This window comes from Grampus griseus (genome assembly GCF_964374135.1).
Source record: "Grampus griseus genome assembly, chromosome: 1".
Lineage (NCBI taxonomy): Eukaryota > Metazoa > Chordata > Mammalia > Artiodactyla > Delphinidae > Grampus > Grampus griseus.
In genome coordinates this window covers 127743172-127755984 of record NC_139017.1, presented here as the reverse complement: position 1 = coordinate 127755984, position 12813 = coordinate 127743172, and the positions used below count along the sequence as shown (strand labels likewise).

Sequence of the window (12813 nt, the reverse complement as noted above, 5' to 3'; positions counted from 1 at the left end):
CCTTGGAAGCAGAGCTCTGTTTCAAGTGGGCCACAGCTGGCAAACTTTAGGGCAAGTTCCTGTCTGGTTCTCACTCAGTCCTGTCCCTGTCCTCATGACTCTTTGTCTCTCCCTTCTTGCCCTCTTCTCCTATTACAGGGATGAGGCTGCCATCACCATGCCCCACCCAACCCTCCCTGCGGGGGTCCACAGTCTGGAAATAAACATAAAAGTAGGGGCAGCCCAGAGCTGCAGGTGCCGGGACTGCCCCCAGCCACGGTCCTTGGACCTTTGCCTGCCACCCCTCACTGTCTGCCTCAGAGCCACGACTAGGCCTCAGCAGCATCTCATACCACATGAGACAGGGGACACCAAAAACTCCTGGCGGGGAGTGGGGAGGGGTGCTGGGGGTGAAAGGCTACCTCCCACCCAAGGGCCCAAGCAGGCCCCAGCCAGCCAGGAGCTTGGCTCTTCTTGTGGCTGGAGTGGGAAGAAGGTGCTGGCTGAGGGCCCATCAGGCTGGCACATGGGCCATCTTGAAACCCTGGCATTTTCCCCTAACACACCGAAATATTCAGGTAACCTTAGGAGCTCCAAGCTGTCAGCTTAGCAGAGTCTGATTCACCATGGGGAGGGGGACTGGGGCAGGGGATTGATGGCAGAGCTCTACCCCCTCCTCCTGCCTTCACCTCCAGCGTGGGGAAGATGTTGAGCAATGTCTCTTGTCAGAGAGACATTTTCAGTGGCCCCTACATTGCCTTTAAATAACAGCTATGTTAGCCTCATGCATATCAAGTTTTTCAAAGTTATTTATAAGCAGGAAAAAAATTGAAGTAAAACTTTTTTTTAACCTAAGCAAATCTTTTTTTTTTTAATTGAAGTATAATTGCTTTACAATGTTGGGTTAGTTTCTGCTGTAAAACAAAGTGAATCAGCTATATGTATACATATATCCCCTCCAGAAGTAAAACTTTGCTAATACAAAAAAAAAAAAAGTAAGTGAAAAGAGAACCCACAGAATGTGAGAAAATATTTGCGAGTCATACATCTGATAAGTGTTTAATATCCAAAATATATAAGAACTCCTACAACTCAATAAAAGACAAACAACCCAATTTTTAAAATGCTCAACATCATTCGTCATTGGAAAACGTAACACAGAATCACAATAAGAAACTACTTCATACCTATGAAGATGACTATTAAACAAATAAACAAACAACAGACAGAAACAGAAATAACAAGTGTTGGCAAGGGTGTGGAGAAATTGGAACACTCATACACTGCCGGTAGGAATGTAAAATGGTGCAGTCCCTGTGGAAAACAGATTGGCAGTTCCTCAAGAAGTTAACCAGAACTACCAGCAATTCCACTCCTAGTATACACTTAAAAGAATTGAAAAGAGGGGCTCAAAGAGGTATTATATGCCAATGTTCACTGCAGCACTATTCACAATAGCCAATAAGGTGGAAACAATCCAACTGTCCATCAACAGAAGAATGAACAAAATGTGGTATATACGTACAATAGAATAATATCCAGCCAGTAAAAGGAATGAAGTTCTGATACATATTACAACATGGATGAACCCTGAAATAAGCCAGACACAAAAGGACAAATACTGTAGGAAATACATAGAAACAGAAAGTAGATTAGTGTTTCTCAGGGGCTGGAGGGAGGAGTAATGGGAAGTTATTTGCTTGATGGGTACAGAGCTTGTGTTTGGGGTAATGGAAAAGTTTTAGAAATAGATAGTGGTAGTGGTAGCACAACAGTGTAAATAATTCATGCCACTAAATTGTGCACTTAAAATGGTTAAAATAGCCTATTATGTATGTTAATTTCACCACAATAAAAACATACCCTAATTGAACTGTTCTTGTTTGTCAACTCTCCACCTAATTTTCCAGCATCTTCTTATCCTCCTCCTTTGAGCCCTGTGACCTAATGTTTGATGCTGCCCCCTTCTCTTGCAATTGCTTGAAGCCTTTCTCCTCTGTGTTGTAAACTTGGCACCAAGTTGTACACTTGGCGACAGTTGTGCAGAAGGGTGTACCAACCAGCACCAATGCTGGCCAACCATTACAGTGTTGACAAAACTGTTGCCATGGAACATAGGGCATTAGGGAAAAAAAATTTTAAATAATATGAATACAAAAGTATGTATGTATTGTAAAAATGTATGTACAAAAAGTACATTGAATAAAAGTTCTAGAAAACACATGTAAACCATATTTGATAGCTTTAGAAACTTGTCCAGGGAGATGAGCTTCCTTAGGGATCACCTTCCTCAATCGTTCAGGGAACAAATCATCTTGACCTCCTGAAGCTGACTGTCCCCCAAGTATTAGGCCACAAAGACTGGGTCTGTTTAAAAGATGCTGATCCTCAATACATCTAGTCATCACCACACATGGTTACAATTTTTTTCTTGTGATGAGAACTTTTAAGATCTACTCTCTTAGCAACTTTCAAATATATAATACAGTATTGTTAACTATAGTCACTGTGCTGTACATAGGAAGTTTTATAAAATAATCTCGTAAAAACAAAATCAAAACGAAACAAAAAAAGATGCTGATCCTTTAATGTCCTCTGTACTTATATCCTCCCTTGTTTTGTTTTCCTAAACTTGGCAAAATGTTTGATTGATGGCTTGGCCTTTTCATAATTATCTCAAAGCATTTTTTTGTGGGTCAGGACTTTCTTTTATAAAGTGAGACCATGTATACAATAGATCCCCCCTCTCTCTGTTCTAGCCCATAGGTCTGCCTGCATGTTGAGGGAGAGTAAAGTGGAGAGTAGGTTTAAATAAGAGAAGGTAAGAGAGGCACCCAGCACAGTGCCCGACACAGAGTAGGTATTCATCCTCTTGATGAGTTACCTAATTTGGTACCTAATTTGCTACCAAGCAGTTATGAACACCCACAGGCCTCCTCCATGAAAGTTTCCCCAGTGAACAGCCATGATGATTTCTCCTTTCACTACATTCCTAAAATACTTCATGAAAACACAATTCATGCTGTAGCCATTTTATGTGTACACAGATCTTGATCAAATAAACTCCAAGTCCTTGGGGAGCCGTGGCAATATTGTGCACTCCTGCACCCTCAGAACCTGATAAAGCCACACATGTAATTTAACACTTGTTAAATTGAATGGCTGAGAAGCAATCTGGAGCCCTGGAAAAAGCAATGGACTTGTTGCCATGAGACTTAGGTTCAAATCCTCTTTTCACGTGCGCAGGCCTTGTGACGTTGAACGAGAAACTTCAAGGCAAACTGATAGTCAACTTTCTAAATTGAAATAGTAGCTAAGCCCAACTGCAGTGGACTGAATGTTTGTGTCTCCCCCAAATTCATACATTGAAATTCTAACCTTCAATATGATGGTATTAGGAAGTGGGGCCTTTGGGAGGGAATTAGGTCATGAGGGTGGAGCCCTTGGGAATGGGTTTAGTGCCCTTGTAAAAGGAACCCCAAAGAACTCTCTCGTCCTCATTCCACCACTGGAGGAGACAATGAGATGGTAGTCCGCAACCAGGAAGAAGGTTCTTATCAGAACCTGACCATGTTGACACCTTGACCTCAGACACCTCCAGAACTGTGAGAAATACATTTCTATTGTTTATAAGCCACTCAGTCTTTGGTACTTAGTTATAGCCACCTGAACTAAGACACTAACCTACTTTCAGTACAGAATTGCAGAGATTCAAGTGTGATACCATGCATGTGAAAGTGCTTGGTAATTTCTAAATTGTTTTCTTTATTCTAGGGTGGAACTAAAAAGGGGCAGAAGTTGGGGGAACCTGCTGGGCACTGATCATTTACAATCAGGCCATTGTTCCAACCAATTAATCAGTTACACCTAAAGTTAAAGCTATTTGCAACCTACTGAAAGGATGAGGAGATGGACAGATTTTTAATGGTAAACTCTTAGATCCACAAAAGCTTATACTCAAAACTCCCATTAGCAATAATGGGAGTTATGCCTGCCAGGCCCACTGAGAGTTGAATGTGATCCATAATCTATCTTACTTAACATCATCAGTTTCCCTATAGCCCCTTCAAACAATCAGATGCCAGTGAAATGCCATAAGTGGAACGAATAGCATTGATTTAGGAGAATACTGACAGTCTATTTCAATGGAGCTTTCCAACCTGAGAAGCCTATAGATATTTTGAAATCTTGATGTGCCTGTGCACGTTTATTTTTGTTTACTAAAGGAGAAAGGCAGTCCTTTAATGTTGAGAAGGTACTAGAAGGGGATAATATATATAAATACATCAGCCAAAATATTTCCCCCAATAGTTGAATTTTTCCTTTTCTCCTTATTATATAAAAACTGATTACATTTGTTGAGCCTTTTATAAATTATAAAATCTTTTATATTGTCTGATTTATGAGAAATGAGCAAACCAAAAGAAATTTTAGAATTTTACTGATCACATAAGAACGAACATAATTCCTCTCCTATTCTTAACCCACATTCATTCAGTTATCAACTCCTATCACTTCTTCCTTTAAATATCTGGTATCTGCCCCTTTCCTTCTAGTGCCGTCACGCCCTCACTCTGGCTCTTTTAATGCAGGCCCAGACTGAGGTAGTGACTTCCTAGATGGTCTTCCTTCTTTAAAACTCATGATACTTCAATCCATCTTGCACATTCTACTTTGCATAGAATGTAAAACCTTGAGGGCAGGGACTATGCCCTATATTTCCTTATATTGTAGATTTAATGATCATATTTCCTGAATAGAAAAATCTAGACACATGATCTGGCAAGTATATTTATAGAGAAAAAGAAGCAGAAATCTAAAATTGGACCTTTCTCTCCAAATCTGTGGCTATTGTATCTAATAGATGTATTCTAACAAAATGCCTCCTGCATCATATATATACAATACACATGGGTCAATCTGTTTAGAACAGAGATTGTAAACTGGTAGACCAAAGCTCAAATATGACCCATGGTAACTGTTTTGTCCAGCACTTAAAAATATAAATTTGAATTGACTGTCAACACTTAAAAATTGCTGATTTCATGTGAAAAATCAAGTTACTCTTGAGGAAGCTAGAGATCTGAGGAGACTGGACTTTTAGAAATCAGCTCAAGCTGAAGTCCACCCAAGATGGGGAAACCTAATAAAGCTGGAAAACCCAAAGGGGGCTACACTTCCAGTGTAAGGATAAACAGAATAAAACCTGCTGCACAGAAAGGGACAAGGAAACTTGCCTGTCTGGACCTTGGCATGTGGGAAAAATATATACAGCCAAGTACCAAGGAGAATGTGGTTATAAATTATCAAAAGATAAATACACATACATATATTTTGACATGTGTATCTTTTGATAATTTACATCCACAAGCTGATAATCCCACACACATTTTTGTAGTCCAGTTCACCCTACTTTTGTAGTTAAAAACAGGTAGAGATACTAATTTGGTCCTGGGTAAGTAGTGACCCTGGGCAACTATAAGAATAAACACAAATGATCTCTGAATGAATGTAACTTCAATCTATATTTTGAAGAATTCCTACAGACAAAATCCAAAGAGTATGAGTTCAGAGTCAAAATCCATAAAACACACAAGTAAATGAGGCACAGAGAGTAAAAGGCAGCAGCAACAGACAACACAAATCAGACCTGCAAAATCCTCAGCTATAGAATGTCAAGACACAGAATATAAAATAAGAAGGCTTAATATTAATTCACTCAGTAAAAATTTTTTGAATACCTTCTATTTTCCATGTAATGTTCTAAGCTCTAAGGACAAAGCAGCCAACAAAATAAATACCCTGGCTCTCAAGGAGGTTACATTTTAGGAGAGGAAGACAAACAAATAACTTAATAAAATATGTCGTATGGCAAGTGGTGAAAAAAGAAAAAAACTAGGAGAGATATGGAGTACTACAGTAGAGACTGTCCTTAAGAGCCACATGGGGATTAGCTCTGGGTGTGAGGGATGACTTGAGAGTCCTGGGCTTCTTCTGCAACTGACATTAACAGGGGACAGAGGCATAATGAGATTATAGTGGTTTCAGGGCAGGCAGTGGTAAGGAACCCCACTGTGAGTATGGTTGCTGTGGAGGGAGAATTCTCTTCACAAAAGCATATAGAGTGCTAGGCCTCTCTCTTTGCTCTTGACAATGCTTATGTGAGGGTAAGGGAAGAAATGTCCTTATCTGAAGCACAGGTTACTACAGGCATCCCTCTTGCTTCCTGCTGATGGAGGTATAGAAGTCAGGGGAGAGACTGACGTTGTTTCAAGAAAATAAAGCCAACAGAAATGAGCAAGAAACTATATAGAATTGTCCAATAAAACTTCTAGGAATGAAAAAAATGACAGAAATTTAAAACTCAAGTTCAAAGGGGGATTTGACGAAGCTGAAGAATTAGCAAACTGGAAATCAGTTCCTAAAAAATTATCCAAATGCAGATACAAAATATGAAAGAGAGAGTGCCAGACTTGGGCAATAGAATTAGAAGGTCTAGGGGAATTCCCTGGTGGTCCAGTGGTTACGACTCTGCGCTTTCACTGCCCACGGGCCCCGGTTCAATCCCTGGTCAGGCAACTAAGATCCCACAAGCTGCGGGATCTTAAATAAATAAAAGAAAGTCTATTACACATGTAACCAGATTCCCTAAGGAGATAGCAAAAATGAGGGAAAGGAAATATTCAGAGAAATAATAGCTGAGAACTTTCCTGAATTGTTGAAAGTCATTACCTACCTGGTCACAGCAGGCATTTGAGTTTTTGTCTATAAGTAAAAGTTTTTCTTAAACCACCATCTATGCAGCATGTTTTTAGACTTACTGGAAGTCTTCGATTTGTTTTTCTGATAGGAAACTGAAGTAATGTCTGGGCATGCACCAGTATTAAAGCCACTCTCTTCAAGGTAGAGAAGAGAAATTTTCTCACGATCCAACTTACTAATTATAACTACAGCCCGCCCTTAAGTGTGATGGATACAGTAGTAACTACCAATGAGTTTGGTTGATTCTCTGCAGTTTTTAACATTCTTTTGGGAGATTTCCTTTGCAAATTTTTCTATCTTTTGTTTTCCCTCCCCAGGAATGATTTGGGGGACCCACTGAAGACAGTGCCCATCAATGGGTTAAGTGGTGGAATCCAATTTTATCATGACCTTAGAGGCGCCATAAATCCCTTTCTGTTTGAGAATAAGGTCCAAACATTTTAGCATGCCACAGAGGCTATTTCTTTGTCTTCTGTCCTGCTCTCCTTCCCAGGTCGGCTCTTAATATACACACACAAGACAACTCACAATTTCCCCAAATACATGTAAACATACCACCAGCCTATTAGGCCACCATGCTTTTGTACAGGAAATTCCCCCTTGACCTCATTGTGCCTCCCATCCCTTTTCAATGCTCCCCACTAACCTCCTCTCACCTAAAATGTGTTGGTCTCAAGAAAGTCTACTGGTCTTTCATGATCCTCTTCAAACAGGGCATCTGCCTACCCAAAGCTTTCTCTGACAACATCTATGGCACTTTGCACTTCAGAGGGTTCATCTCTTTATCCAGGCACGTCTGGCATGCACTGGGTGCTCAATAAATTCTTGGTGAACAAATGGTATAGAAAGTCCAGGAAAACACTGGGGGGAAAAGTCAAGCTGAAAAGGTCACTGTAGGGCAATCTTTATCCCTGGTCTCAGAAATACCACTTGTAGGAAATTTACCTCTGTAAATAATTGAGAATGGACTTGAAGATTTAGCTACAAGGCTCATACTTCATTGCTGTTTCAATAGCAAAATCCTGGGCACAGTTTTAAGTCCTTCAATTGGGCTTTGGCTAAATGAATGTACAATGGAATACTAAATATTTTAAAACAAGTATGGAAAATATTTAGTGGCATGTCATGATATTTTATTCAAGGAAAAGAGGGGGTTCAAGGAAAAAAGCAGTGTGTTCAGTCTGATTACATATAATGCTATACATGAAATTGTTAACAGTTTTCTGGGCATGGGGTTCCAATTCTTTTTCTTCTTTCTGATTCTGAAAAAAAAAATCTAACTTTTCCACAATGAGTACTAATTATTTTTATGATTTTTAAAAAGGAGAGTTTTGTTTTTAAAGGACCTTTCATGGTCCTACTACTTCCCTTTGGAGCTCCAACTCTACTAAGAGGCCATTCATATTCTCAACATTCCATGGTACCCAAGGGAAAGGCTGTCCAGATATTTTAGCCTCATTTCGGAAAATGGACCCTTGGAAAGGAAAAACAGCTGCTCCAGTCAGTAGTGATTTTGAAACCCAAGCAAACAGAGTGGACGATTCCCAAGATTTTATGATGTTAGAAAACTTCCATTAGCGTGTTTCACTTTTCAAGATAAACTCCCCTGAAAATTCTGTGCTGATATTGAAATGATTTGCCATGGAAGGACTCTGTCCCATCCAGGATAGAATCCTAAAGCTAGCATATTCCTTTTTACTTTAATCTACTTTTGCTTGGACATTCCACAGCTGGAAATACACACACACACACACACACACACACACACACACACGTACTTCTAACTCCCCGAGTTACCAAAAGGGGCACCACCACCCGCCCCCCGGCCAGCAAAGAGGCCCAGGCGGGGTGGGGGGTCCCCCTCTCCAAGGGTCAGGCCGGCTGTGAGCCCCAGGACTCGACTTCCTCCTCTAGCCTTCTGGGAGGTTCCCGCCCACTTCACTGCCATCGGTCACCAAGGAAGTCACGTTCTGGCCTCAGAGCTGTTCTGAAGCTTTTGGAGGAAAAGTGGGGGTTGGGGGGTGAAATGGAAAGAGCCTTTGTAGGGGCCAAGAGACAGAGCCCCCTAGCTTGGTGTCTGTCACTAATTAAATGGCGATGGGGTTAAGTGATCTTCCGTTGCGTGGATTAAATCTCTCATCTGTCAGAAAAGGAAGGGGTTGACCTAGAATGACTGCGTCCCCTCTTCAGTGTTGAGGAGGGTGAGTGCCCCGATGTCCCCGGGAGCGCTGCAAAAGGAAGGGAAAATTAACATGTGCTGAATTAACGTGTAAAATACCGTTTTATTTAATTCTCCAGCAATCCCACATGATAGGTGTCCCGGATCCCAGTGTACAGTTTGAAAATAGAGGCACAAGGGCTGAGAAACGCTTTCCAACCTTTTCAAATTCATGGTATACACGGAAAACTTTTGTTTTCTTTTTTTTTTTTTTTACAGCACAGTTGAGCTAATGTGTGAGCACCAACCAGAAGCAAACTGTTCCCGTCACCCCAGGAAGAGGAGCTCCAGTTCTGTTTACCTGTCCCACCTGTTACCTGTTCGCGGCTCACTGGAATGAAAGCCATGAAGCGTTTGATCCAAGAGAAGTAGGATATATCTGTGTCAAGACAGCCCTGGATTTGAGTCGCAGCTCTGCCTTGTTCGACTTCAAGAAAGTAACTTTATTGTTTTGAGCTTGTTTCCCCACCTCTTTAAGTGAAGCTAACAACAGTATGCACATCACAAAGATAGTGACGTGAGTAATGAGTGGGACCAAACGTTCATCACCGAGCCTGCACCCAGGGACCGCTCAGAGGTTTAACCCTTTCAGCGCGGCTCAAGTCCTCGCTCCTTGCGGGACAACCGGCGCGGGGCTCAGTGGAGCGCGGCGCGGCTAAGGCTGCGCGGGGGCGGGAAGGCGGCGCCCGCGGCCGGGGGAGGTTCCAGGTTTCCGCGCAGACTTCTGCGTACCCGGCCGGCTGCGTCACCATCCGAAAGGGCAGCCGGGCCGGCGAGGGCGGGAGCGAGGCGCCGCTGGAAGTCCCGGTGCTCTTACCGAAAGCGCGAGCGCGGAGTTCCCATTCGCGATCGATGCGGCTTGGCTGCGTCCCCCCCCGCATCCCCCCCGCGTCGCCTTGGGGCGCCGTTCCACCTCGTGCTCCGGCTCCTCACTGAGTCCCGGGACGCGGGCGGCGGCTGACCCAGCGCGAGAGAGGGACGGCTCCCACGCGCTTCTCAGTCCTCGGTCCCTACGGCGAAGCGAGGCGTTCTTGGCCCGGATTGGGGCCCACCCGGAGCCCAGCTGGCCTGACCGCGCCGTAGTGCCTCGCAGTTCCCTAGTGGGGGCGGGAGTTGGCACTGCGGAAGCCTTCCCCACTTGTTTCCACCCCCGGACGGCCGCCCGACTCGCCGCATTGCACAATTCCTGCCGTGGAATTGCCGCGTGACTCGGACAGAGCCCAAAAAATGTTTCCCAGGTTTCCCCGGCCGAAAAAGGAGCGGTTGGGTGTCCCGCCCTGACCTCCGGGCGCCCTTTCAATTGCATTTTTTCGGGTGACTAGGTTGCCGTTTAAAATGCAGAGGTTGCCCTTTACAAAGAAAGAAAAAGACACTAACCGGCGGGAGCACGCGCTCTCGGTTGACGCCGGGTGAAGGCAATTGACACTTCCCCATGATATTTTCAGACAGGAAAAGTGTTTCGATCTCTTTGGGAGAGAATTCAGGAGCTGGTTTTAAGGCAGGACGGGGAGTGATGCTTAAAGGAGTTGGAGACAATCTTGAGATTTCCAAGAATCACAGTGTTAATTAGTGCCGGTGGCGCATCGTAGGTCCTGAATAAATTAGAGAATGAATGAATATTTGGAGGAGGGATTTAAATGGTTGTCTGTAAACCAATGCTTTCATTTTGCAGATGAGGAAATCTAGAGGTTAAGTGATTTGCCCAAGGTCATCTACCAATTAGTGGTGGAAAGCAGTAAAAGAAACTGTCTCAATGTTTCAACTCCAATGCTTGTAATTATGAGATGGGTGTATCTTTCCTTCTTTATGAAAATAAAATGCCTTCTGCCGTAATATCTGCAAAGTCTTACTCCAGGCCCTCTTACTCCAGCCATCTAAAACAAAACAAAACAAAACAAAACAAAATCTCCAAATTCAATACATACATGCAAAAGGTTAAATGTGACAATGCCAAAGGCATATGTGAGAGGCATTTTTGTCTTATTCCCATAAGCTAAGAGCAGTTCTTAATCACACAAAATATGCCAACAAACACAAACAAACAAAACAGTGCTTCTGGGACTTCCCTGGTGGCACAGTGGTTAAGACTCTGTGCTCCCACTGCAGGGGGCCCTGGGTTCCATCCCTGGTCAGGGAACTAGATCCCACATGCATGCTGCAACTAAGAGTTCACATGCCACACCTAAGGAGCCGGCGAGCCACAACTAAGACCAGGCGCAACCAAATAAATAAACAAACAGTACTTCTCCAAGATGGTGTGGAAGACACCAGGTTTCCACTAACCTTACTTTTCTAAGTACAGTGTTTTGGTGTTTCGAATGGGAACTGCTAGACCCATGAGTGACCATCGTTGTTGCTCTGAGATTGGTCAGTTGGTTTACTCAGGCTTGGAATAGATTTGTTGCTCATCTTTCAAAGTAGACAAGCTGCAATTTGTGAGAACACAAGGGACTTCAATGACAGTCTTGCAGATGGCTGGACAGCTTGTTGTCTTTGAAGTTTCAAGGCTGACCAAGTATACCAAATGTCTAATTTAGGGACCAGAATTGCCCAACAAGTAGATGCGAAGATCAAAGGAATCAAAACTATAAGTGGCAATCATGAGTAAAACTTGATTCTTTTGTGGGTTGTCAAAAATGGTTTCCACAATGATGATTATGATGTCCTTATAGTAATACAATTTGAGTGCAAATTCTTATCCAAGAAAATGCTGGGTTTTCCAGTGATGGACACAACAGCAGATCAAACTATGAAATGTCTCATTTTTTAGGTCAGCCAGATACACTCTGAAATGGGGTAAACTTCTTCTGTAACTTTGCTCTTTTATCTACCCTTCTCTACATCTGATATCTTGAAGGTAGGAACAAATACAAATTGCTAGAAAAATGTGAAATTCTAGACTGCTAGGTAAAATATATTAATTCTGGTTTGATAATCCTACACAATGTTCATGAAATCAAAGCATTATCTCCTAAAATTCTAATAAGCCATTCTATTCTTCAGTAATAAAAATGTTGAACCTTAAAAAAAAAAATCATCTCCTATATTTTTCCCATATAGCAATTTCTGATTTGCCATTTTACCAGACTATAAAACCTGAACTCTAGAAACACAAATTGTTGGCCCCTATTATTACCCTGCTTTGCTGCTTGAGAAAAGATATCTGATCAAACAAAAAACCCCATCTTTTCCAAGTCAGATCTTACCAATAACAACTTTGGATGCAAATGATACTTTTTAATATATTATGTATTTCTTTCAATACCATTACATAACTGGTGTTGAATTTTTTTGCAAAGAAAATATCTCAGAACAATTTCAATTGTTATCAACATTAATTAGTTTAACTATAAGATGATATTTATCAGTTATGGTACAGCATTTTGGAATTGGTTGGGTCATTAGAGAAAATGCAATTATATTCCTCCTTTTTACAGATGAGAAACTGAAGGCTACTGAAATTAAGCAATATATGGAGTTCCTGACAGTCAAAAACAGAACTGAGGATTCTGATTTGCCATGTGTTTTACAAAATCATCACCATAGCCTTCATTTCATAAGTGTGTGGTTCATACCATGTGTAAGGCATGGTGCTTAAAACTGCGGATATGAAAAGGTATAAGAAGCTCTCAAAGATTTTTTTTTTTTTTTTTTTTTTTTGCAGTACGCGGGCCTCTCACTGTTGTGGCCTCTCCCGTTGCAGAGCACAGGCTCCGGACGCGCAGGCTCAGCGGCCATGGCTCACGGGCCCAGCCACGCCGCGGCATGTGGGATCCTCCCAGACCGGGACACAAACCCGTGTCCCCTGCATCGGCAGGCGGACTCTCAACCACTGCGCCACCAGGGAAGCCCTC

The 12813-nt window shown here is 42.4% G+C and overlaps 1 protein-coding gene across 3 annotated transcripts in view; it reads right to left on the bottom strand.

Annotated features, from left to right (window-relative positions):
• Positions 1-12813, bottom strand: part of JAK1 (Janus kinase 1) — a 233734-nt gene that overhangs the window by 156324 nt on the left and 64597 nt on the right. The window lies entirely within an intron of this gene.